General features: G+C 42.0%; 1 protein-coding gene across 10 annotated transcripts in view; it reads left to right on the forward strand.

The window, feature by feature from the left end:
• RCBTB1 (RCC1 and BTB domain containing protein 1) overlaps positions 1-27,568 on the forward strand; it is a 94,436-nt gene that overhangs the window by 25,046 nt on the left and 41,822 nt on the right. For 4 of the 10 annotated variants that reach the window (XM_068526949.1, XM_068526955.1, XM_068526956.1 and 1 more), the window contains exons 1-2: positions 20,842-21,185; positions 21,723-21,827. The gene's annotated coding sequence lies outside the window, so the exon portion shown is untranslated. Of the gene's footprint in view, positions 1-316; positions 438-3,548; positions 4,135-5,040; positions 5,282-20,841; positions 21,186-21,708; positions 21,828-27,568 lie in introns of those variants that run through there. The other 6 variants (XM_068526951.1, XM_068526953.1, XM_068526957.1 and 3 more) reach the window with 6 other exon arrangements.

A 27,568-nucleotide genomic window follows, 5' to 3' on the forward strand; every position in this document is an offset into this window, starting at 1 on the left:
TGAAGAGTGGCCCCCGCTTGCCGCAGCTAGAGAAGGCCCTCGCACAGAAACGGAGACCCAACACAGCCAAAAATAAATAAAAATAATATAGGTCACAAATTAATATACTATTAAAAAAAAAAGATTTTGTGAATAAAGTTTTTCTCTTCATTTGGATTATTTCCATTGGCTAAATTGCCAGAGTTGGTATTTCTAGGACGGAAGAAATGAATGCTTTATGGCTTGCTCAGATCTTACCGTATGTCGTCATGTTGCACTATGAGTTATGCCTTGATCTTACAAGTTGGATTTTTCTTTTTCTTTTTTTCTTTTACAGACTGTCCAGCCCTCCAGCTCCCAGGCTCAAAGCACCCATGCTTTGAGTTCCTCAGCCTTCAGAGAGGAGGTGGTAGCTGGATGTACTGTCCCCAGACACTGTTGTAGGGAAACGCTTCCAGGTGCCGCAGAGATTGGGGAATAGAGGAAACATGCCCACTGTTGAGGATTTTGATGTAATGATTATAATGGTAATGGTACTGGCAGGCACCATTTACTGGGTTCTTTATGTTAGGCGTTTAATGATCCCATTTCCTCCTCTTGACCACTGTGCCAGGTAGGTATCGTTATCACCTTTTTATTAAGAAAAAGCTGAGGTTCAGAGAGGCAAAGTAACTATGCTTTCAGCTGCAAGTGGCTGAAACTAGGTTTTCTTATGATCTCACACGACCGACGTAGGTAAGGAGGGAGGCGGTTCCAGGTTGGTTGGGCAGCTCAGCAGTGTCATCCAGGAGCCAATCTCTTTCCACATTTCTGCTTTGGCATCAACCTGTGGGTGATGTTTCCTTTCCTCGGTGCAGCAACACCAAGCTTCTCGTCTTCACACAACCTAATTCAAAAGCAGGAAGAAGGGAAAGGTGGCAGTCTTCTCGTGTGTTTGTGTGCATGTGTGTGTGTGTGTGTGTGTGTGTATTTATTTTATCAGGAAGGAAGTATTCCCCCAAAGCCTCCCAGTCAATTTTATCTGATATCTCATTGTCCAAGAGAATGAAACGACTTGGTTTGGCCAGGCAGGGTTCACCTCTGTCTCTGTCTTGTACTGTCTCTGTCTCTCGACAGCTGAGTAAAGTTGCACTATTCTTAGTGAGAAGAAAGTGGGAATAGTGTTGGGTGGGCAACAGTGTCTACTGCATTTTTCCAGTATTCCATGGTAGAGGGTTGTCTTCTTACACACAGGCTTTCTTCCAAGATCGTCTTTAACATGAGTTAACAGTGTGTGTGCGTGCACACGCGTGTGTGTGCCAGCAGGCATGTCCCAGGTGCTCACACTTGGTTGCTTGTGTAGCCTGGTCGTCGAGTCCAAAGATAAGAAATCAGTGGAAATGCTGCAGTAATTCTTGCTTGCTATCTTGCAAATGAGAGACAGGGCAGGATAGCGAGGCTGGATTAGTGAGGCACCATCATGTATTAAGGAAGAAGGCAGGTTGAAGAATGAGGAGATCTGGATTCTAGCCCCAGATCTGCTACTTTCTATCTGTGTTACCTTGGGTAAGTTATTTAATCTTTCTGAACCTCAGTTATCTCAACTGTAAAGCAAGAAGGTTGGACTAGTTCTTCTCTAAATTTTGTTCAGCTCTAATATTCTATAGTTACAGTGCAATTTTTACTGAGCAGCTACGAGCAGTGCTCTGTACAGTCTATCACATTATTTTTAAAAAAACCTTTCAAAATGCATCTACATGCCATGTGAATGGAAGAGGTCAACATTATTCATGTATATGGAGACTAGGACATCATGTAACAGAATTAGATGTAGAATATAGTATTGCAGACTCTTTTTAAATGTCTTTATTTTGCATTACAAATTGTACTTTGAGTTATTATCACTTTAACTGGCTTGTGTTTTACATTTGCAGCACAGCTCATCTGCCAGAACTTTTCACTGTTTCTAGTTTCCATTTTATTGGAAACACCATCTCTTTATAACTGAGTAAAGAACACGGCAGAGTCGGGGGAAATTTTTGTGCCTGTCTCTTTTTACTCTCTCTCTCTCTCTCTCTCTCACTCTGAACATAAATAGTATCTTGGCAGCTGATCTTTGTCGTTTAAAAAAAACACACATGAAAAGGAAACAGCGGCGGATGATCTGCTTTCTGAAACAGTGTAAGAAAGATCTGAAGAGTGTTAGCTTTGCACTGAAGCTCCTTCAGCTTCTGCTTTTACAATATTTGCAGGAAGTTTCCTGACACTAAGGGGGAAAAGAAACAGTGGCCAGAGACTGTCTCCTGAAAATATGCAGAAAGGATAATGTGGAGGCCAAGACAGACGTGTGTGATGAGCTCCAGCCGTGCCTCAAAACAGGAACTGATGACAGGGAGGTTTTGCTATTTATCTTCCAAGGTTGTTTTCATATGCAAAGTAGGTCCTCAGCGGCAGCTGCTGTTCAGTCAGCCACATTTCCTGAACTGGCTAGTGTATTTTTAGTTGACAGGAAGAAAACCACTTGGTTAGGAAGTAGCTCGGATGGTCATGTCTCAGAAACTCAGATCAGCACTTGAGACTTTACTACATTTCCCAGATGAGTTACTGTCACTCTGGGCAGCAAGCAACAGAGTGTTTACTTCAATTCTCTTCTTTTTATTAAAAATCATTACATAAGTTTTGATGAATATATTTTTCTGTATGAGCGTCAAACAATATAAAAGTCTACAAGGTGAAATGCCTAAGCTCACCCTCCAAATCACTACTCCCTTCCTCAGAGATAATCAGAATCCACAGTTTGATGTACATTTTTACAGTGATATTTCTATAATATACTCACATATTTTGGAGCAGACAGATATTTTATTATTTATTTTTGTTTGGTTAGGTCTTTTTTTTAATGTAATTGTGATGTCTGTAACATTTCATAAAACAATGTTGCAGTGATTTCTCCATGTTAGTACATATAAGTCTACCTTGGTTATCTTTTGTTACTATCTTAAAAAATAATTTATTAAATATTGAGAAGGCCGTAAGAAGTATAATACTAAAACACAGGCGAAATTATGTGATCCTAGAGATTTGCAGAATCTGCAGGAGACCTTTCTAGAACAGGGAGTGCTGCAGCTTCCCCAGGCCAATCTTACGTGGCTGCACAGGTATCGATAAGATGAGAAATCAATGGCTGCTCTAGAGGGAAGGCAGAGCATTCCCCAAAGAATGGGTGTTCACACAATATAGGATTGTTCATATACTTTTGGCCCCTAGCAAACATTGCCCAAGTGGTGTTCTTGAGGTTGGTACATACCTATGCTTGGGAAAGATGTGGAGGCTGGAGGAGGTGAGGAGATGGGGAGAAATCTGGAGTGTAGAGAAGCTTGGATTTCCATTGACACTTCTTTCTCCTAGAGAGATACTGACACACAGTCACTGGATTAAATTGATGCTCCCATCTCAATTAACTCATTAGGTAGGAAAAACAAATTTACATACCAATGTGTGGGCTTATTCTCATGAACCCTCCATCCAAAAAAGTAAAAAAAGAAAAGAGAAAAGGAAGATGTGGGGTTTTTTAAACCCTCAAACATTGAAAACTTTTCTTCCCTTTAACTGCTTTCCCCAGTCACATCGGGTGAGTTATATGTGAAATTAATATTTCAGAGTTTGCCGTGGTAGAAAAAGAAAGAAGTAGGAATAAGACTTTAAAAAAGAAAAGAGGGACATGTAAAAACTATATCAGGATATGAATACCAATGCCCCACCCCTAATCATTTGAAACAAGTGTTAGAGGCAGCAGCAATACCGGATTTCCATTTAGTCACCCGCTAGATCTGTTGCCTTTTAAACAACTTTAGATATCATTTTTATTTTGATAAATGCAGGGAGAGGGCAGGGAAATGTCTGCCTGGCGTGTTACAACATATTAAGCTTATACCTTGCTAAAACAACATATTAAGCTTATACCTTGCTAAAACTCTAGGAAATGGTGACTCCTGTATAAATTCTGATTCTCCTTCTTCCTAGGGGTGTTTTATCCATATTTGAAGACTCCTTGGATATCCCTATTGTATGATTGGGAATTCTGCCTTCTAATCTGGCTCATTGATTCACTTCTGAGTGGACTGAGACAAATCCTACTAATTGTTGAATTTGTTTCCTTGTTTGTGAAGCACTGAAGTAAGTAATCCTCTTGTGGAAGTGCCTGGGCCACCTTTTAAAAGTTGGTCACCCCTGTAGTGGGATCGGAAATATTGCAGTGATTTTTAGAGTTGGATGAAGAAATGTATCTTGAAATTAAAAAATAGTTAAACCTATAGCATTTACCATAGCTGGGTGTGAATTTCTTATCAAAGACAGTGTCAAATCTAGGTTGGTTAATAAATATACTAGAAACAAACACAATAAATGGGAATAAAACATTTAACAGATGTTAAGTTTGGCTCACGCCACACGGTGGCAGGCTTACTCTGTGTTGTGCTTCCTTTTCAAGCAACAAATCTAAATGCTTGCATTTAACTACATTAAATCTTTTAGAAAGTTAACTTTTAGAAAGTATGACATAAGTTATTAATTTGTCAAGATTATATTTTCTTATAAAATGTTCTTTACGTTGTATGATACCTGAGCAGCAGTGATTTGAGCCTTCGACAGGACATTCTACCTCTAGATCTCAATTACTTCATCACTAAAATGATGGGCTTGGGTTACTTACAGTTCTAAAATTGTCATACCTCTCCTATAACTAAAAAAAGCCTAAACATTCTTCTTCAGTAACAAGAATTTCAGTCATATTGCAGTTAACTTGATAAGGAATATAGTTTTTTAGTTAGATTGCCTAGATTTGAATTTGAGTTCTGTCATTTATTAACCGTGAGGTAAGGAACTTCACCTGTCAAAATTCCACTTTCCTCACCCGTAAAGTGCTATAAATTATACTACATATCCAATGGGGTTGTTAGGATTAAATGCGGAAAAATGTATGTGTGGCAGAGACTCGCAAACTGTTCACCAAATCATTTCTTTTTTTTCCTGGACAATCAGCTAAACCACATCCCACATCGTCACGTGCAGTTAATTGTGGTCATAAGACTGAATTCTGGCCAAGGGAATGTAAGAGAAAGAAATTCATGCTACTCCTAGGCTCAGCTCGCAAAAATCTCCCATTGTGATCCTCCTTGTTCTTTCAACTTCTGCAGTTTCCCCAGAAGCTACTTGTTAAAGATGCCAGGACCACCATCTTTAGGAAATGGAAGGAAACTTGGTCCCGAAACACGGTGTGGAGGAGAGCTTTATGCCTGTTAGAAACACTCGTTTTGGACTTTACGTAAGTGAGAAATAAACTTTGATTTTGTTAAGCCACGGAGATTCTGGGATTTATCTATTATGGCAGCTAGCATTAACTAAAATAGCATGTAAAGCACTTAGCACAATACCTGTTTAATAAATATTAGATGTTTTCAATATCATGACTCTTAATAATACAGACCAAGAGCCTAAAACTCTGAACTTAAAACACAAGCAAGGGGCTTCCCCGGTGGCGCAGTGGTTGAGAATCTGCCTGCCAATGCAGGGGACACAGGTTCGAGCCCTGATCTGGGAAGATCCCACATGCCACAGAGCAACTAGGCCCGTGAGCCACAATTACTGAGCCTGCGCGTCTGGAGCCTGTGCTCCGCAACAAGAGAGGCCGCGATAATGAGAGGCCCGCGCACCGCGATGAAGAGTGGACCCCACTTGCTGCAACTAGAGAAAGCCCTCGCACAGAAACGAAGACCCAACACAGCCATAAAAAAAAAACAAAAAAAACACAAGCAATAGTATGGAAATCTCTTCTGCAGTATACAAGACTTGGGCCCCCCCTTTTTTTTTAAAACTAGAGAAATAAAGTTGCGTATAGATGTAGGAAAAATCTGAACAGTTCACGTATGTAACTTGTAGAAAGTCAGTATTTTGTATTTATATTTGCTACATACACTTTGGGGAAAAATTAACAGAATATAAAAGAAGAAAAATTGAATTAAAAATATAAGTTGGTGCTATCTTTAAAATAATATTTTTTAAAAATTGAAGTATAGTTGATGTACTATATCATGTAAGTTTTAGGTGTCCACCATAGTGATTCACAATTTTTAAAGGTTGTATTCCATTTATAGCTATTATAAAATATTGGCTATATTCCCTGTGTTGTACTATATATCTCTGTAGGTTATGTATTTTATACACAGTATATTTTATACATAGTTTGTACCTCTTAATCCCTTACCCCTATTTTGCCCCATGCCCTTTCCTTCTCCCAATGGTAACTACTAGTTTGTTCTTTATATCTGTGTAAAATAATATTTTAAATTATTTCTCCCTTGTGATGACTTCAGTGTTATGATTCATTCAGTGATTTCTCTTAGTACTTCACACAATGCTTATCCTTCTTTCTTGAAAATGTCTTTTCTTGGCTCCAACACTTTCTGATATTTTAACGCTTTTGCTCATGCCTATTCCCAGTTCTCTTAAAGCCCAGATCAAATTTCGCATATTCAAAGACTTCCAAGACATCCTGGTTGGAAAGGATCCTACTTACACTGAACTGTAACATTTATACAATCCAAGGCTCTTAACCATTTGCTGTCTTCTATAGTAGGGTTTATTTTCAGGTGGGTTTATAAAGCTTGCTTCTCCCTAACAGATTGTAAACTACCTGATGAGAGAGACTGTGTTTTTTGTTTTGTTCTAACATCTTTATTGGAGTATAATTGCTTTACAATGGTGTGTTAGTTTCTGCTTTATAACAAAGTGAATCAGCTATACATATACATATATATACCATTATCACCTTCCTCTTGCTTCTCCCTCCCATCCTCCCTATCCCACCCCTCTAGGTGGTCACAAAGCACCAAGCTGATCTCCCTGTGTTATGCGGCTGCTTCCCACTAGCTATCTGTTTTACATTTGGTAGTATATATAAGTCCATGCCTCTCTCTCACTTCGTCCCAGCTTACCCTTCCCCCTCCCCATGTCCTCAAGTCCATTCTCTACATCTGCTTCTTTATTCCTGTCCTGCCCCTAGGTTCTTCAGAACCATTTTTTTTCCCTATACATATGTGTTAGCATACGGTATTTGTTTTTCTCTTTCTGATTTACTTCACTGTGTGTGAAAGACTCTAGGTCCATCCACTTCACTACAAATAAGTCAATTTCGTTTCTTTTTGTGGCTGAGTAATATTCCATTGTATATATGTGCCACATCTTCTTTATCCATTCATCTGTCAATGGACACTTATGTTGCTTCCATGTCCTGGCTATTGTAAATAGAGCTGCAATGAACATTGTGGTACATGACTCTTTCTGAATTATGGTTTTCTCAGGGTATATGCCCAGTAGTGGGATTGCTGGGTCGTATGGTAGTTCTATTTTTAGTTTTTTAAGGAACCTCCATACTGTTCTCCATAGTGGCTGTATCAATTTACATTCCACCAACAGTGCAAGAGGGTTCCCTTTTCTCCACACCCTCTCCAACATTTATTGTTTGTAGATTTTTTGATGATGGCCATTCTGACTGGTGTGAGATGATACCCCGTTGTAGTTTTGATTTGCATTTCTCTAATGATTAGTGATGTTAAGCATCCTTTCATGTGTTTGTTGGCAATCTGTATATCTTCTTTGGAGAAATGTCTATTTAGATCTTCTGCCATTTTTGGATTGGGTTGTTTGTTTTTTTGATATTGAGCTGCATGAGCTGCTTGTAAATCTTGGAGATTAATCCTTTGTCAGTTGCTTCATTTGCAAATATTTTCTCCCATTCTGAGGGTTGTCTTTTCATCTTGTTTATGTTTTCCTTTGCTGTGCAAAAGCTTTTAAGTTTCATTAGGTCCCATTTGTTTATATTTGTTTTTATTTCCATTTCTCTAGGAGGTGGGTCAAAAAGGATCTTGCTGTGATTTATGTCAAAGAGTGTTCTGCCTGTGTTTTCCTCTAACAGTTTGATAGTGTCTGACCTTACATTTAGGTCTTTAATCCATTTTGAGTTTATTTTTGTGTATGGTGTTAGGGAGTGTTCTAATTTCATTCTTTTACATGTAGCTGTCCAATTTTCCCAGCACCACTTATTGAAGAGGCTGCCTTTCTCCATTGTATATTCTTGCCTCCTTTACCAAAGATAAGGTGACTGTATGTGCGTGGGTTTATCTCTGGGCTTTCTATCCTGTTCCATTGATCTATATTTCTGTTTTTGTGCCAGTACCATACTCTCTTGATTACTGTAGCTTTGTAGTATAGTCTGAAGTCAGGGCGCCTGATTCCTCCAGCTACATTTTTCTTTCTCAAGATTGCTTTGGCTATTTGGGGTCTTATGTGTTTCCATACAAATTGTGAAATTTTTTGTTCTAGTTCTGTGAAAAATGCCAGTGGTAGTTTGATAGGGATTGTATTGAATCTGTAGATTGCTTTGGGTAATAGAGTCATTTTCACAACATTGATTCTTCCAATCCAAGAACATGGTATATCTCTCCATCTGTTTGTATCATCTTTAATTTCTTTCATCAGTATCTTATAGTTTTCTGCATACAGGTCTTTTGTCTCCTTAGGTAGGTTTATTCCTAGGTATTGTATTCTTTTTGTTGCAATGGTAAATGGGACTGTTTCCTTAATTTCTCTTTCAGAGTTTTCATCATTAGTGTATAGGAATGCAAGAAATTTCGGTGCATTAATTTTGTATCCTGCTAACTTTACCAAATTCATTGATTAGCTCTAGCAGTTTTCTGGTGGCGTCTTTAGGATTCTCTATGTATAGTATCATGTCATCTGCAAACAGTGACAGCTTTACTTCTTCTTTTCTGATTTAGATTCCTTTTATTTCTTTTTCTTCTCTGATTGCTGTGGCTAAAACTTTCAAAACTATGTTGAATAATAGTGGTGAGAGTGAACAACCTTGTCTTGTTCCTGATTTCAGTGGAAATGATTTCAGTTTTTCACCATTGAGAACGATGTTGGCAGTGGGTTTGTCATATATGGCCTTTATTATGTTGAGGTAAGTTCCCTCTATGCCTACTTTCTGGAGGGTTTTTATCATAAATGGGGGTTGAATTTTGTCAAAAGCTTTTTCTGCATCGATTGAGATGATCGTACGGTTTTTCTCCTTCAGTCTGTTAATATGGTGTATCACATTGATTGATTTGCATATATTGAAGAATCCTTGCATTCCTGGGATAAACCCCACTTGATCATGGTATATGATCCTTTTAATGTGCTGTTGGGTTCTGTTTGCTAGTATTTTGTTGAGGATTTTTGCATCTATGTTCATCAGTGATATTGGCCTGTAGTTTTCTTTCTTTGTGACATCTTTGTCTGGTTTTGGTATCAGGGTGATGGTGGCCTCATAGAATGAGTTTGGGAGTGTTCCTCCCTCTGCTATATTTTGGAAGAGTTTGAGAAGGATAGGTGTTAGCTCTTCTCTAAATGTTTGATAGAATTCTCCTGTGAAGCCATCTGGTCCTGGGTTTTGTTTGTTGGAAGATTCTTAATCACAGTCTCAATTTCAGTCCTTGTGATTGGTCTGTTTATATTTTCTGTTTCTTCGTGGTTCGGTTTCGGAAGGTTGTGCTTTCCTAAGAATTTGTCCATTTCCTCCAGGTTGTCCATTTTATTGGCATACAGTTGCTTGTAGTAATCTCTCATGATCCTTTGTATTTCTGCAGTGTCAGTTGTTATGTCTCCTTTTTCATTTCTAATTCTATTGATTTGAGTCTTCTCCCTGTTTTTCTTGATGAGTCTGGCTAATGGTTTATCAATTTTGTTTATCTTCTCAAAGAACCAGCTTTTAGTTTTATTGATCTTTGCTATTGTTTCCTTCACTTCTTATTCATTTATTTCTGATCTGATCTTTATGATTTCTTTCCTTCTGCTAACTTTGGGGGGTTTTTTGTTCTTCTTTCTCTAATTGCTTTAAGTGTAAGGTTAGGTTGTTTATTTGAGATGTTTCTTGTTTCTTGAGATAGGATTGTATTCTATAAACTTCCCTCTTAGAACTGCTTTTGCTGCATCCCATAGGTTTTGGGTCATCGTGTTTTCACTGTCACTTGTTTCTAGGTATTTTTTGATTTCCTCTTTGATTTCTTCAGTGATCTTTTGGTTATTAACTAGTGTATTGTTTAGCCTCCATGTGTTTGCATTTTTTACAGACTTTTCCCTGTAATTGATCTAGTCTCATAGTGTTGTGATCAGAAAAGATACTTGATAATCATATCAATTTTCAATTTTCTTAAATTTACCAAGGCTTGATTTGTAACCCTAGATATGATCTATCCTGGAGAATGTTCCATGAGCACTTGAGAAGAAAGTGTATTCTGTTGTTTTTGGATGGAATGTCCTATAAATATCAATTAAGTCCATCTTGTTTAATGTATCATTTAAAGCTTTTGTTTCCTTATTTATTTTCATTTTGGATGATCTGTCCATTGGTGAAAGTGAGGTGTTAAAGTCACCTACTATGATTGTGTTACTGTCCATATCCTCTTCTATGGCTGTTATTATTTGCCTTATGTATTGAGGTGCTCCTATGTTGGGTGCATAAATATTTAGAATTGTTATATCTTCTTCCTGGATTGATCCCTTGATTATTTTGTAGTGTCCTTCTTTGTCTCTTGTAATAGTCTTTATTTTAAAGTCTGTTTTGTCTGATATGAGAATTGCTACTCCAGCTTTCTTTTGATTTCCATTTGCATGGAATATCTTTTTCCATCCCCTCACTTTTAGGCTGTATGTGTCCCTAGGTCTGAAGTGGGTTTCTAGTAGACAGCATATATACGGGTCTTGTTTTTGTATACATTCAACCAGTCTGTGTCTTTTGGTGGGAGCATTTAATCCATTTACATTTAAGGTAATTATCAATATGTATGTTCCTATTCCCATTTTCTTAAATGTTTTGGGTTTGTTATTGTAGGTCTTTTCCTTCTCTTGTGTTTCCTGCCTAGAGAAGTTCCTTTAGCATTTGTTGTAAAGCTGGTTTGGTGGTGCTGAATTCTCTTAGTTCTGCTTGTCTGTAAATGTTTTAATTTCTCCGTCAAATCTGAATGAGGTCCTTGCTGGGTAGAGTAATCTTGGTTGTAGGTTTTTCCCTTTCATCACTGTAATTATGTCCTGCCACTCCCTTCTGGCTTGCAGAGTTTCTGCTGAAAGATTAGCTGTTAACCTTATGGAGATTCCCTTGTATGTTATTTGTTGTTTTTCCCTTGCTGCTTTTAATATTTTTTCTTTGTATTTAATTGTTGATAGTTTGATTAATATTTGTTTTGGCGTGTTTCTCCTTGGATTTATCCTGTATGGGACTCTCTGTGCTTCCTGGACTTGATTAACTATTTCGTTTCCCATATTAGGGAAGTTTTCAACTATAATCTCTTCAAATATTTTCTCAGTCCCTTTCTTTTTCTCTTCTTCTTCTGGGATCCCTATAATTCGAATGTTGGTGCGTTTAATGTTGTCCCAGAGGTCTCTAAGACTGTCCTCAATTCTTTTCATTCTTTTTTCTTTGTTCTGCTCTGCAGTAGTTATTTCCACTCTTTTATCTTCCAGGTCACTTATCTGTTCTTCTGCCTCAGTTATTCTGCTATTGATCCCTTCTAGAGAATTTTTAATTTCATTTATTGTGTTGTTCATCATTGTTTGTTTGCTCTTTAGTTCTTCTAGGTCCTTGTTAAACGTTTCTTGTATTTTCTCCATTCTATTTCCAAGATTTTGGATATCTTTACTATCATTACTCTGAATTCTTTCTCAGGTAGACTGCGTATTTCCTCTTCATTTGTTAGGTCTGGTGGGTTTTTACCTTGCTCCTTCATCTGCTGTGTGTTTCTCTGTCTTCTCATTTTGCTTAACTTACTGTGTTTGGGGTTTCCTTTTCGCAGGCTGCAGGTTCGTAGTTCCCGTTGTTTTTGGTGTCTGTTCCCAGTGGCTAAGGTGGTTCAGTGGGCTGTGTAGGCTTCCTGGTGGAGGGGAGTAGAGCCTGTGTTCTGGTGGATGAGGCTTGATCTTGTCTTTCCGGTGGGCAGGACCACGTCCAGTGGTGTGTTTTGGGGTGTCTGTGACCTTATTATGATTTTAGGCAGCCTCTCTGCTAATGGGTGGGGTTGTGTTCCTGTCTTGCTAATTGTTTGGTATAGGGTGTCCTGCACTGTAGCTTGCTGGTCATTGAGTGGAGCTGGGTCTTAGCGTTGAGATGGGGATCTCTGGGAGAGCTTTTGCCATTTGATATTACGTGGAGCCAGGAGGTCTCTAGTGGACCAATGTCCTGAACTTGGCTCTCCCACCTCAGAGACACAGGTCTGACACCCAGCCAGAGCACCAAGAGCCTGTCAGCCACATGGCTCAGAAAAAAAGGGAGAGAAAAAGAAATAAAGACAGAAAAAAATAAAGTTATTAAAATAAGAAATAAAAAATAATTATTAAAAATAAAAAAATTACAAAGTAATAAAAAAAGAAAAGAAAGAAAGAAGAGAGCAACCAAACCAAAAAACAAATCCACCAATGATACCAAGTGCTAAAAACTGTACTAAAAAAAAAAAAAAAAAGGACAGACAGAACCCTAGGGCAAATGGTAAAAGCAAAGCTATACAGAGAAAATCACACAAAGAAGCATACACATACACACTCACAAAAAGAAAAAAAGGAAAAAAAAATATATATCTATATATATTAAAAAAAAAGGAAGAAGAGAGCAACCAAATCAATAAACAAATCTACCAATGATAATAAACTCTAAATACTAAACTAAGATAAACATAAAACCAGAAACAAATTAGATGCAGAAAGCAAACCCCAAGTCTACAGTTGCTCCCAAAGTGCACTGCCTCAATTTGGGGTGATTTGTTGTCTATTCAGGTATTCCACAGATGCAGGGTACATCAAGTTGATCGTGGGGATTTAATCCGCTGCTCCTGAGGCTGCAGGGAGAGATTTCCGTTTCTCTTCTTTGTTCGCACAGCTCCTGGGGTTCATCTTTGGGTTTGGCGCTGCCTCTGCGTGTAGGTTGCCTGAGGGCGTCCGTTCCTGCTCTTACAGGATGGGGTTAAAGGAGCAGCTGATTAGGGGGCTATGGCTCACCCAGGCTGGGGGGAGGGAGGGGTACGGAATGCGGGGCGAGCCTGCGGCGGCAGAGGCCGGAGTGACGTTGCGCCTGCCTGAGGCACGCCGTGCGTTCTCCTGGGGAAGTTGTCCCTGGATCACGGGACCCTGGCTGTGGCGGGCTGCATAGGCTCCCAGGAGGGGAGGTGTGGATAGTGACCTGTGCTTGCTCACAGGCTTCTTGGTGGCTGCAGGAGCAGCCTTAGCATCCCATGCCCGTCTCTGGGGCCCGCGCTGATAGCCGCAGCTCGCGCCCGTCTCTGGAGCTCGTTTAGGCGGTGCTCTTAATCCCCTCTCCTCGTGCACCACGAAACAATGGTCTCTTGCATTTCTGGCAGCTCCATACTTTTTCCCGGGCTCCCTCCCAGCTAGCTGTGGCTCACTAGCCCCCTTCAGGCTGCGTTCATGCCGCCAATCCCAGTCCTCTTACTGGGTTCTGATCTCCGAAGCCTGAGCCTCAGCTCCCAGCCCCCGGCCACCCCGATGGGTGAGCAAACAAGCCTCTCGGGCTGGTGAGTGCTGGTCGGCACCGATCCTCTGTGCGGGAATCTCTCCGCTTTGCCCTCTGCACCCCTGTTGCTGCACTGTCCTCCGTGGCTCTGAAGCTCCCCCCCAACCCCGCCATCCCCGCCGCAAAGTGGCTTCCTAGTGTGTGGAAACTTTTCCTTCTTCACAGCTCCCTCCCAGAGGTGCAGGTCCTGTCCCTATTCTTTTGTCTCTGTTTTTTCTTTTTTCTTTTGCCCTACCCAGGTACGTGGGGAGTTTCTTGCCTTTTGGGAAGTCTGAGGTCTTCTGCCAGCGTTCAGTAGGTGTTGTGTAGGAGTTGTTCCACATGTAGATGTATTTCTGATGTATCTGTGGGGAGGAAGGTGATCTCCACGTCTTACTCCTCTGCCATCTTGAAGGTCTCCTCGAGACCTTCTGTGGTATTGCCCACAGAAAAGAGTGGAGTTTTGTGCAAATAGTTATTGATACTAGACTCACTGGTATAAAAGCCCCAAGTATATGAGATTCCCCCTAACATTTTAGTATCTATCTTCCATGGAGTTTTATAAGAATGAAGAGCAACAGCTGAACAATACTTTATAATTGGGGGACAGTAGTGGCAGAGATGGTATTTTATGGTCTGTGGTTTCGGTTAGAGGAAGTTTACAAAGAATACATTGGTGCCTGATTTTGCATTTTGAAACGAGGATGATTTTATATGTACTACCGGTTAAACTTATTTTGCTTTTTTTCAGTCCATCCTAACTATTCATTTTTTTCTTTCTTTTTTGCATATTTGCTTAAGATGTTTTCCTTAAAAATATTAGAAGTAATAGATAAATTTTTTAACATTGTATATGCAACATCATAAGGACCTTAGAATGTTTAACTCTGAATTTTGCCTTTCATCTTCAGTGTGATTGCTGTGTAATATCCTAGTTTCACCCTGTGTTTACCCTCTAAAAATTAGTAATTTTTTTATAGTCAGTGTTTACTTAGATTTACCAATGTATCTACTAATTTCTTTGCTCATTATTGATTCTTGCATTCTAATCCTTCCTCCTTGCTTTATTTTTCTTCTTTCTGCAAGGGTCTGTGAGTGGGAAATTCTCTTAGTCTTGGTTTGAAAACGTCTTTATTTTATCCTCACCTTTGAATGTTAGCTTAACTGGATAGAAAGTTCTAGATTAACAGATATTTTCCCCCATCATTTTGAAGATATTACTTCATTATCTTTGTCACCTATTGTTTGTAAGAAGCCAGCTTTGTATGTGTATTGTTTCTTTGTAGGTGAATGTGACTTTTAAGCCCATCCTTAACATTTGTAGAACCCAGTGCCAAATAACAAATGGAGGCCCACATATCATATGTCTAAAAATTTATGAGTTAAAAATCAAGCCAACAATTTGAATAAAATATATTCTATTGTGTCTTGACAAATACAGCTTTTTAATAACCTGGATGGCCAAGCCTTGAATTTAGTATTCTTGGAATCTTTGGGGTTCTATATTGGAACTTGGCACAGCAGGGAGGGAGTACCATCCTGGTCTCTGTCCCAGAGTTCATCTCCCATCTTTTCCAATCCTGGCTTCATCCCACACTGCAAGGAGCTTTACACATATGCTTGGGGAGACTCCACTTCCAAGCCCTACAACAGTCCCTCCCTGACCACCCCGTGGCCCTAAGGGTATGCAGTCTGTCTTAGGGGGGATGGATATAGGGAAGAGGTCCATGTACGTCCTAGAAGTGGACTGGGAATTCCAGGGTCTTGGGCACCTGGAACATGGTTTGGAGGGGAAGGGGCAAACTTTGGGTGGGCATGTTTCTTGATGTTGCAGTAACCTCCTTAATGGTTTCTTCCCATCCAGTCTTTTTCCTCACTATCAGAGAGAATTTTTTAAAAGTGCAAATCACAGCATTTTACACTCTTGCTTAAAAACCCTTTAAAGGCCTCCCATTGCATTTGAAACAAAATCCTTTAAAAGGACTACAGATCTCTGGGTGGTACTTCAACAGGCTAAGCTCTTTGGGAAGAGCCTTTATCCAAGATGTTTCTCTTCCTAAGACACACTCTCCTACCTGCTCTTCCCATGGCTGACTGCTATCGTGTAATATTTGGCTTGCTTAAATGTCACCTCCTCTCCAAGTACATCTTCCCTGTGTTTGCTATTACTGCATCTTGCTCATCTCCTTCAGAGTACAAGTCATAAATTCATTTTACTTGTTTAGTGTCTTCTCCTTCAAACTGCAATCTACACTAAAGAGACTGTCAAAGATAAGATTTCCTGGGAAGTCGACTCTGAGATGATTAGCACATAGAAAGTTTATTAGGAGGGACTCTAATTAACACCATTTGAACAAAAGAAAGTAAGACTGAGCAGCAATCAGTCAGCGGAGGCTGGCCTCCCAGAAAGGGGCTGACTTTCAGCAAACCAGTTCTCTTCGGCTGAAGCAGTTCCTAGGAGGGCTGCAGCTGTGGTCTGGGCAGGGCCGTATCACATCCAGGGTGGTCCATGCCTTGCGCCACTCAGATCCACTTCCTTCACACGAATCTGAGGAGCAGTTCCTTCAGGACACTGGGGTGCCGTTTTTCCTTGGGAAACTTATAAAGAGGAGGGTTGGGAAGATGAACTACAATCCCCCCTGCTGCTGCAGTTGGTCTTGAGGCTGCAACCAGTACCCATCCTCTCCCGCCTCACTGTCAATTAGCACCTCTGAAGGTTTAGGTGATTTACCCAGTGGAGTGACTCAGACTCTCCAAACCCACGAGTTCCAGTTACTGTTTACCATGCCCTTCTCAGGCTGCACCTGCTTCTCTTGTCCATTTGTCATCAAAATTGCACAAGACAGTACTAAAAGATGTCTAAGTTGATTATCTGGGTGCGCCAAACGCATGCTTCCCTGCCTCCACTGTGTAACAGTAGCCCTACTGCCTCTTGACGGTAAGAGTCAATTACGCCCACCAGGATCTTACTCTTGCCTGCTGGTCCTTGAAACGAGGGGCCCAAAGTGCCTGGGTGGTGGTGTAGCCTAAAGTTCAATGGATGTTCCTGCTGTGTTCCCTGGTAGAAATGTTCCCCCTCTGAGAACCAAGACCTTTGAACCTGTGGTTACAGTTGTGAGGATGAAAAAGCAGAAATTCCCCAAGTGGGTCACTGGAATTGATGGTAAATAGGGACACTCCTGCTTCCACACTTGGATCTCATTCCCAGGTATTCTGGGGATACAGCACCATATAATGGTGATTGATTTAGAGCATTACTGCTTCCTAGAGGGTAGCACTTTATCCTCATAGGGTATCATCCTCAAGCTGGCAATTCAGCCAAGCTTTCAACAGGCTGCTCTATTGCTTATTGGGCCAGTAGCTTCTGGGTGTTTTGCCAAGGGATAGGTCCAGTGGATTCCACAGCCATGTGCCCACTGCTACCTCTCCTTTGTTGTAAAGTGGATTCCTTGGTCGAATTCCATATTTAAGAAGCTCTTTCATCTGACAAAGGGCAAGGAAGCAATTCTAAACAGAGTGTATTGGATCACTTTTACACATAAAGGTGATCTTATGTGGGAGTGACATCGATACCAGGAGAGGAGCAGTCTCATGCCTGGTCCAGGGAGCAAAGTAGGTTTATCTTTTTATTTTTTATTTATTTTTTTTTAACATCTTCATAGAAGTAGAATTGCTTTACAATGGTGTGTTAGTTTCTGCTTTACAACACAGTGAATCAGCTATACATATACACATATCCCCATATCTCCTCCCTCTTGCGTCTCCCTCCCACCCTCCCTATCCCGCCCCAGGTTTATCTTTTTATGCCACCTGTTCAGCGTAGCATCTGCCTCAGTGCAGGTGAAGATATGAATCAGCAGAGTAGTCTACTTTAGCCAGGGCTAAGATGCTTGTTTGTTTATTTAATGTGTTTTCATGGTGAGCAAAGGGAATTCATCTGGTTCTCGGGGTGAGGGAAAAAAGGAATTAGAATTAAAATTCTTTTCCTAGTCTCCATTATCACATCTCTCAAGCTTCCCCCCTGCCCCGCCTTGTTTTATGCCATGTTTATTTATCCCAACTATAAGAGCAGAAATTATCCCCAAAGTAGTTTGATCAGTAAGGATTGAGGTTGTAAAACTTATTGTGACTGATCACGTTCACCTGTTTGGTTAAGCTAATTGAAAATCACGGTGGAATCTCCCTCTAGATAGATTCTATATTTTATTACATTTGCAGAATCCTAAAAGTTATGTCATTCTCAATTCTCAGAAATAATGATGTTTTTGAGAATGTCAGACAGATTTCCTGACTATGAATTACATACACAGGTAAACAATCTGATATAGTGACCTAAATATTCCCTATTTAGCCATTATAAGTGTTGGTGGTTCTCTGGCTTATTTCTCTCAATCTTGACCAACCATGAGAAGAGGGAGGGGCAGAGAAGAAAAGGTGGAGATAATCTGAGTGCTCCCAGCTGTTTTCATTCTCTCAGGAGAAATAACATTCAAGTCTTTGAGGAAGTAACTGAAATCTCTTTTATTTTTGCTTGCTGACTGTCAAGAACTTTCGAGTGACGTATGAAAAACAAGTGTCCGCCTAGGGGACCTTCAGAAGATTTTCTTGGCAAAGAAAATTGTGTAAGAGGTGCACTCAATCAAGTGTTAGATAGTCCAGCTGAAGGAAGTGGGGCTGGATTGGCTGACCCACACCTGCCCCAAATGACACCCACAGTAGAAGAGCACAGTGGAAGAAAAGGGAGCAAACAAAAGGTGATGCTCTAATTTTCTATTTTCTGAGAGCTTACCTTTGGAAATGAACTTCTGAAGCCTCTAAGAGTGATTAGAACTGTTCTCCTATGTCCCACCCCACCTTAACCCTTCCGTTAACTGTGTTTCCCTAGGTTCGTGACAGATGCTTTTTACCAGCATAGTCCTGTATTAGCGTGAACACCTAGAAGAGTCTTCCTCCTCGCCCACGTCTGGAGACAGAGCCCAGTTTCTTCTTAAACTACTATTTGTAAATTGAGTTCTTTGGTCCTGTAGAAAAAGTTCAGAGGGCTCTAAAATAATCTCCTTTGGAACAACTAATTTTGCTGTTTTCAGATAACAATTGTAGAGAGCTTTTGGAGCTGGAAAAAAAAAAAAGTAAAAAAAAAATCACCCAGCACTAGTGCACAGGTCAATTTTAGGTGAAGAGCCTAGATTTGTCTAATGGAAAGTTACTCAATCCAATAAATAATACTAATACTAATAAATGGCGAATTCTTTCAAGTACATTAACGTTAACCTAATTAGGTTTCCTTTGTTCCAGATGTAAATGAGGTCATCAAGTCCAGCCAGTCAGGGTTACTTGCTTTTCTTAAATAACACTGTTTCAGGCTTCCCTATCTTTGAACACACTGCTCTCTCTTCTGGAAGAGCCTTCCCTCCCTTTTTCATCTAACCACCACTTGTCCACCAAATTCACCTTCCCAGGAAGTTTTTTTCCTAACCCCCTGTATAACTCGTGGTCCCCCATGTGTGTTCACTGAAGCATTCTGTATCACACTTTTCACCCTGGGCTGGAATAACCAGACTACACCTTCCTTGAGATCAGCAACCATGTCTTATTCAATTTTTCATCCTCCAAGATGCTGCAAATACAGCATCAGGTACACGATAAGCAGTGAGTGTTCAGGAAGTGTTCGATGACACAAACCCCCATTTTTTTCTCAAACATGTTTTATTGAAGTAATTTTGATCAGGTTGGAGCCTAAAGAAACTGACTTCAGTGTTTTGAGAAAAGTAGGCCTCTTTTAGTACATTCACTAAACCGCTGCTACCTTGGTCAAGCCACTTCGTTCAGTGGATATTAAGGGTCTATCACGTGGACCTTCACTCAGTGGTTGTTGAGGACCTACCACACGGACCCTCCTCATTCAGTGGCTACTGAGGGCACAGAAATAAGCCCAGAAGTCTTGTTTTAAAGAGTTTATAATCTAGGGAAGAAGATAGGGATAGATAATTTACTTCTTAGAGGAAGTGAACAGTACATTTTTGAGCAATGTGAGATTTATGTATCAGAATATGTACAGGGTCCTGGAAATCAGGGAAGGAGTTACATCTGACACCATCTGAATGAACTTCAGTTGCCGATGCTGTTGAATCAGGAGGAGGATGTAGGGTAGGAAGACAAGAGTAGGTGGTATTTTACCTGGATTTTGAAAGATGAGTAGGAGACTGATGTGTACCTTGGCGTGTTGTTAAAGATAACAAGGGCTCAACAGTGGTTAAAGCAGTAAGAACAGAGTTTATTCAGGAACTATTGCAATAGGGGAAAAGAAACCTCAGTATAGAACTGGGCTCAGTTCCCCTATTGCAATAGTTTTTGACTAAAATCTGTTTTTACTGCCTTAGCTACTGTCTGGTTCTGGTTTTCTTTATGGGAGGAGAAGGTGCAGATTCAAGGCATTTCAGACTGAGGCAAAAGAATGAACAAACATAAAGAGGAGTAAAGCAAACTCAGGGAAAAAGTAAGTAATCTAAAGAAAATTGAGCAGTCAAGGAAAACAGGAATTCTCTGCAGCCAGAGCCTCGAGTAGTGTTGCAGAAGTGCTGGAAGATGAGGAAAAGTAGGCTTCTTTTAGCTTAGAAAATGCTGTGTTTTCCTATTTAAATGGGAAAAGTAAGTTTAAACAAAATTGCTTGGAAAGTTATGCCAAGAAGTTGGGACTTTATACTGTAGAGCCAGGGAGTTTCCAGAAAGCTGTGCAGTACTTTATAAAGATGACTGTGGTCTCAATAGATGTTAGGTTGCATGAAGCAGCAGGACGCATCTCCACTCCCAGCCTCAGTTTACTCATTTATAACAAGAAAAAAAAATGGGTCTTTTGCTGTCTTAGGTCCCTTCCAATCTTGACAGCCTGCTTCCCCGAGGTAGTGCTGCCTTCCTTCCATTACCTGGGCCCTGTGCCTCACTCCCTCCTTCCTTCTGATCTTGGTTCAGTTGCCACATTCTCTATCCCCAGGCCTTAGGGGCTTTTCGACCGGTAGATAAATGGGATGGTGGGGGCGTCTCTGGAGTAAAACGAGTCTCTCTTCCGAGGCCCTTTGTTCCCTGCAAGCACCACCTCAGTAATGCCCACGTGGGTAGGGCGCGCTATGCAGCAGGGAGAGGAGTTTCCAATTGCATGTCCTTCCTAGGTCCCTTTGGGGTGGTTGGACGGCCCTCCCCACGGCCAATCATCCAGGGAGGGCGGCAGGAGCCCGCCCCTCGCGCGTCCCTGGTTCCGAGAGACAAAAGCCTTTGAGTCTCGGCAGCCACCGAGCGCGACCGCTACTCTCTGCAGAGCCTGGGGGCGGATTCGGACGGCCAATCGGCTTCTTGAGGAGTCCCGTGCCCGCGGGCCCAGGGCCGAGAGACTACAGGATCCCAGCCTGCCCGGCGAGCGGATTTGCCTGGGGCTGGCCGGGCGAGCTGGGCTGCGGCATCACGTGAGGCGGCCCGGACCACGTGACCCGGCGGCCCGGCCCCCGGCCCACTCTCCAGCTCCGCCCTTTCGCCCGCCACTCGCAGGGGAGTCTCCGGCCCGCGACGCTTCCTAGGTCCTCGCGGCGCTCCCGGCTGCTGGGCCTGCATGGACGGCGCGCGGCCGCGGCTGGCCTCCCAGGTAGCCGTGGGGAAGGGGGGGCGCGGGCCCGAGCTCGCGGAGGCCCCTTTCGCCCCTGCCTTCTCCTTGCTCCCCCTTCCCCGCGGGCCTGGCCGGCGCGCCTCGTTACTCCTGCGCCCTCCCTCCCGCCCTCCGGCCCGGGTCTCCCGGCCCCCCCGACCCCCCGGCCGCCGGGCGCTGCATCCGGGCGGGTGATGGGGCGGCCGGCTCCGCACCGTTAGCGCCTTTGCTAGAGTTTTTTCCGAGGAGGAGGGGGGACAGGGTTGGGAGAAGGTCGGGAAAGTTTTCCCAGCTCCCTCTCTTATTTGAGCTTCAGGGACGCGGTTTTGCTCGTAGCTGGTCTGTCTCTGCTCTCGACGCTGTTTGCGTGAGAGGAGCCCTCCCCTCCGACTCTCCCGGTCCTCCCTCGGCCCTTCCCAAGATCTTAGCATCTCTTCCTCAACTCCGAATGTCACAAACCATACTCTACGCTGTTTCCCTTTCCCCCACACCACGGAGTCCACCAAGGGGTTTCACTTAATAGGGACTTTTATCCAGGAGTGCGATGAACCGAATGAAAAGACATTTCTTGTCCTGCCTCGGGTAGACTACCTGCTCTATTATATTTGAGATGAACATCTAGGCACGCTCTGGTCTGCTCTCGTAAGTAAGCTTTTTGTTTATATTTATTTGCATGTGAGACTCTCCGAAGTCATCTGCTGCAGAACTCTGCACCTGGGGATTACAATTTTATAAAGCAATATTATAACACTTAACCCCCCCCACCCCCGATTCATAGTCTTATTTGTCTTTGGCCTATTCTTTTTGGGGGGAGGATTATAGCCCTTGGAGGCAAATACTATGAGTTGCTGAAGCTGGTGTGCGTTGTGAGCTAGTAACATGAAAATACCAAGGTATATAATGCTGAAAGTAATGGAAAAATGATTTAACCCTGACAACAGTTTATAGTGTGCTTTAGATTTTAGAAAGTATCCATTTGAAGTGAGCACTGGTGAATTTCACCTTTTTAAACTGCTTTCAGGGTTGAATATGTAACTGTATATTTAGATTCTATTAATATAGCAGTTGATCTGTGGAATGGATATCTTTTCATCCATTGTGCAAATACTAGTCCATTTATTAATACTTCTAAACAGGTCCTTTTTTTCTACCCTCCAGCGTTTCTCTTGAAGAGGGGACATTAATCTCTAAAGAGATTTCTTCCACGGTGGCTTTTATGTGTGATCCAAATGATCAAGTTCTGAGAACTTCGGAAATCAAATAGCCATAAAAACCAATGCTGTCAAGTTTGTAGCTTTAAAAAAATTCTTTAAAAAATTTTAAAGCGTTGCCTCTGTGTTCCAACAAGAGCTTGGCTTCATCTTAATAATCAGCAGTTCAAGCTGAGAAGTCTGAGATAGTGTCCTCCTTTATCTGAAAGTCAGGGTGGGGAAGATGAAACTGAAGGGAAGTCAAAGACCTTTATTATTATTATTATTTTTTGGAGTAAGCATCGCTCTTTATTTTTTTAAATTTTTTTGAATTTTATTTATTTAATTTATTTTTTAAGACCTTTATTGTTATTATTATGCTGTTCCTTCTGTGTGTACTACATTAAACAGTAAGACAGGCATGGGAAACAAGGTTTGGACCCTCAAGGAATCTAGAGTCCAAGCAGAAGCATAAAGAAGAATGTACATTACATGTAATTTATATCATCTAAAGATAACAAGTTAATATTTTAGGGTGTAAGCCCTTTTTAAAATTAATTTATTTATTTTTGGCTGTGTTGGGTCTTTGTTGCTGTGCGCGGGCTTTCTCTAGTTGCGGTGAGCGGGCTTCTCATTGAGGTGGCTTCTCTTGTTGCAGAGCACGGGCTCTAGGCGCACGGGCTTCAGTAGTTGTGGCTTGCGAGCTCTAGAGCGCAGGCTCAGTAGTTGTGGCGCACGGACTTAGTTGCTCCGCGGCATGTGGGATCTTCCTGGACCAGGGCTCGAACCCATGTCCCCTGCATTGGCAGGTGGATTCTTAACCACTGCGCCACCAGGAAGCCCTGGTGTGTAAGTCCTTTTTACAAGACAGATTTACTGGGTTGCTGTGTTCAGATAGTGAAATTCCAGATTGTAAGAGATACTGTGATATCCAAATCTAGTTCATTCCTGAGCCTAGGAGAGCCAGTAGCAAAAGTTTGAGTATTGAAGAATTTACCCAAATCTATTTGCTTCTTGAGTTTAGATAGAGTTTGGATAGCAAGAATTCAAATAGTTGGGGAGACCTCTATGTTTTTTAGTATTAGATATACTTTAAAAAATGAGATCATACTCATGCATACATAATATATTGTAAGGTGTGAAATGACTTCAGAAAATGATGAATCCCATCTGGGGAAGATTATACTCAGACCATTCCTGAAGGATGGTCTCTATTTATCCCACAACCCCAGAAAAGATTCCATGGCTTTTCTAAGCTTAGCCTTCCATGGGGGAAAAAGAATATTTTTGCCCAGGTATTCTTTTTCATGCTTAAGAAAAAGTTCTAGTTTTGGAAATAGACAAGGTCTATCCCCTCTCTAGTGCTTCAATCCTGAACTCAGGTGGTATTGTGTAAAGCATTCGGTAATATTGTTTACAGCTGTGGTAGAGGTGTTTTCCAAAGATGACTGTCAGCAATTCCTCCCACCCCTCCACTACTGCTGCTTCTCCCATCAAGAGATGCCGTCTGTTTCTGCTCCCTCTGAATCTAGGCTGGCCTTGTGACTTACTTTGACCAGTAGAACGTGGTGGAAGTGATGTGTGCCAGTTCTGGACCTAGTCCTTAAGAGGCCTGGCAGCTCCAGCATTTACCCTCTTGGAGGCCAACAGCACGTACAGAGGCTTGGGCTAGACTAGGTGGAGAAAGAGAACCCACCTGAGAGAGATAATGCGAGCAAGGCCTGTTTCAGCCCTAGTCAAGTTCCCAGTGCCTGTGACCCCAGCTGAGCCCAGTCAAAACACAGAATTGAGAGAAATAGCAAATTGCCGTTGTTTTAAGCCACTGAGTTTCTGGAATGGCATATTACTCAGCAAAAGGTAACAAACCCTGGGTATAAATCTGGTTCACAGGTAAGTCAGTTCCAAGATGGGATCCCTGAGCACAAAATTGTGGCCAGCATATGCAGTGGCATGCTTTAAAGATAAATCTCTAAATGAATTAAATCTTTACTTCATATTAACATAGGGATGTACTTACTGAATTGATTAAACTGAAGACTGGCTGTGTCGAGTACTAGGTAACTGGTTAAGTCAAAAGTCATTTTCTTTTGTGTATTTGGTTATTATTTGTATATATGATTGCTATTATCAGTCTTAACACTTGGTGATAGGATTATCTGACATGTTTTAAAGGAATTGCCAGTTGTTGAGATGACAGATGTGTGGTGTTCCTTGCAGTTTGCCATTTGCTGAATTTAGCACCATGGTTGTAGTCGTGAGTCTTGGCAGTACAGATGTAAGATCTGCTGCAGTGAACACATGTCTTGAGAGGTGCTTTGCTCTCAAGGGTCAAGGAGAGTGAATCTTATGCAGACTGTCATTTCTTTTTTTTTTTTTTTTCATTTATTTATTTATTTATGGCTGTGTTGGGTCTTCGTTTCTGTGTGAGGGCTTTCTCTAGTTGCGGCAAGCGGGGGCCACTCTTCATCGCGGTGTGCGGGCCTCTCACTATCGCGGCCTCTCTTGTTGTGGAGCACAGACTCCAGACGCTCAGGCTCAGTAGCTGTGGCGCACGGGCCCAGCTGCTCCGCGGCATGTGGGATCTTCCCAGACCAGGGCTCAAACCCGTGTCCCCTGCATTGGCAGGCAGATTCTCAACCACTGCGCCACCAGGGAAGCCCCAGACTGTCATTTCTAATGGATATGTTGCAGGACTTTAAAAAATAACTGATGGATTTTTCAGGGGCACTTCTTATTGCCTTTAAATGAAAAAGTTCTCTGAGCAACTTTCCATTCCAATTCTGGTTAGTTCGGTTTAAAAAAAACCCAGAAAACCAAAAAAACCTCTTTTCTTGGAGAAGAAAATCTCACAGGAGATCAAATGGATGCCTTTATAGACTTATGGTCTCCGGCACCCACCGGACCCTGTCTTAGCATCTTTTTAGGTTTCCCTGGTCAGTGCTCTTTCCCATCCTCCCTGGTGGCTGCTTCAGACTTCAGACCCTTGTTTTTATTGCTTCACCCCATTTTCTGTTGCTACCTCCCCTCTTGCTCTCAACAGTAAGCCTTCCATCTTCCTTCACTGGGAGAATTGGTGACCTCAGGAGAGAATGCCCTCAGATGCAAATCAAACCCACAATGACATACCACCTCACACCCACTAGGATGATTATAATGACAAAGACAGACAATAATTAGGTGAGGATATGGAGAAATTGGAACCCTCATAAATTGCTGGTGGAACTGAAAAATGCAGCCTCTTTTAGCAGAGTCTCAATAGCAGAGAGAATGATAAAGAAAGAAATTAACTCCAACCTCTGGTTCCCCAACCTTTAAACTCCCTTTCTTCGTATCCGTCCTTCTCTTGTGTTGTATGGAAGATTCCCCCGCTTACTATAGCTTATGTACACCTCTGCTTCAGATCCCATTCCCTGGTCTTTCTCAGAAACCTCATTTAGTTATGTCCTCTCCTCTTTCTACTGACTCCTTCCCAATAACATTTAAACATTTTCAGGTGTCTAACATGTTTGGAATAAAAAGATCATCCAAAATATGTCCTTCAGCTCCAGCCCATTTTACAGTTACTATCCTCTTTCTCCTTTTTCCTTCATAGTCAAATTTCTTTTTCTTTTTTTTTTTTTATAAATTTATTTATTTTATTTATTTATTTTTGGCTGCGTTGGGTCCCCGCTGCTGCGCGCTGGCCCCCTCCAGTTGTGGCGAGCAGGGGCCATTCCCCGCCGTGGTGCATGGGCCTCTCATTGCGGTGACCTCTCCCGCTGTGGGGCACGGGCCATAGGCACGCGGGCTCAGTAGTTGTGGCTCGTGGGCTCTAGAGCGCAGGCTCAGTAGTTGTGGCGCATGGGCTTAGTTGCTCCGCGGCATGTGGGATCTTCCCAGACCAGGGCTCAAACCCGTGTCCCCTGCATTGGCAGGCGGACTCCCAACCACTGCGCCCCCAGGGAGGCCCCTCTTCACAGTCAAATTTCTTGAACAAGTTCTTTCCGTTCATTGTTTCCTCCTCTTCACCTTTCGCACGCTCTCAACTTGCCGCAGCCTGGCCTTGTCCATCCACAGCCTCACTGAAACTCTTCTTAAGGTCACCAGCAATTTTCGTTAAATCCTGTGGACCTTTCTCCGGCCTTACCTTGTTTGGCCTCTCAGCAGCGTCCGACACTGACACTACCTCCTCTGTGTGATGCTCACGCCCCTAGGCTTCTGTGTCACTGTTCTCCTGTATCTTCCTACTCTGCCTGTTCCTTCAGTCTCTGTTATGGAGCACTCCTTGTCCCTTTGCTGTTGGAGTTCCTTTGAGTTCTGTCCAAGACCGTCTTCTTTTCTTACTCCACACACTTTTTCCTGAGTGATCTCATGCCAAATAGCCAAATCTCCAATCCAGATCTCTTTCTTTTTAAAATTATTATTCTTTTTATTGAAGTATAGTTGATTTACAAATATTGTGTTAGTTTCAGGTGTACAGCAAAGTGATTGGTTATACATATATGTATATATCTATACAGATCGTTCTTGATCTTCAGATTTATAAATCTATCTATTGGACATACCTACTTTGATATCCCACAGGTAGCTAAAGGTAAAATGTCCAGAGTAGAATTCCTCATCTCCCCCTGAAACTAGCTGTGTTCTCTCTACCATAGTAAGTGGCATTACAGATCACTCACTGCTAAGCTGAGCATCTGAGTGTAAGCCTTGGCTCTGCCTTTTTCCTTATCCAGCTCCCTCCTCCCATTCAGTCAGTTACAGAATGCTTTTGAGTCTACCTGTTTTCCCCACTTGCGTTTCCCTGGCATAGGCTTCCATGCTTTCTTTCCTGGTTACTGCAGCCACCTTAGGCTCTGAGTATGTCTCCCCCATCACCCCCATCTAGTCTCTACATTCTGCCAAAGTATCTTTCACAGACATACACCTGATCACGCCACGTCCCTGCTTAAGATCCTTCAGTGGTTACGTGTTGCTCTTTGGATAGTCTAAGCTTTTTGGCTACAACTGTGCTGAATTTCTTTCAGTTCCTCCACCAGACTTTCACCTGGCATATATGGTCACTGTTCCAGGTGCCTGCCTTCTCTTCAGGTACTTGACACTTCCCGATTCTGGTGATTGAGTAGCATCCGAACCTCCCGGTCAGAGCGTGGCCACACTGTGGTGAGCATCTGTTTATGTGCCTAGACCCCCCTGACCACATGGAAGTTCTGC

The sequence above is a fragment of the Eschrichtius robustus genome, chromosome 18 (assembly GCF_028021215.1).
Source record: "Eschrichtius robustus isolate mEscRob2 chromosome 18, mEscRob2.pri, whole genome shotgun sequence".
NCBI classification, from domain to species: domain Eukaryota; kingdom Metazoa; phylum Chordata; class Mammalia; order Artiodactyla; family Eschrichtiidae; genus Eschrichtius; species Eschrichtius robustus.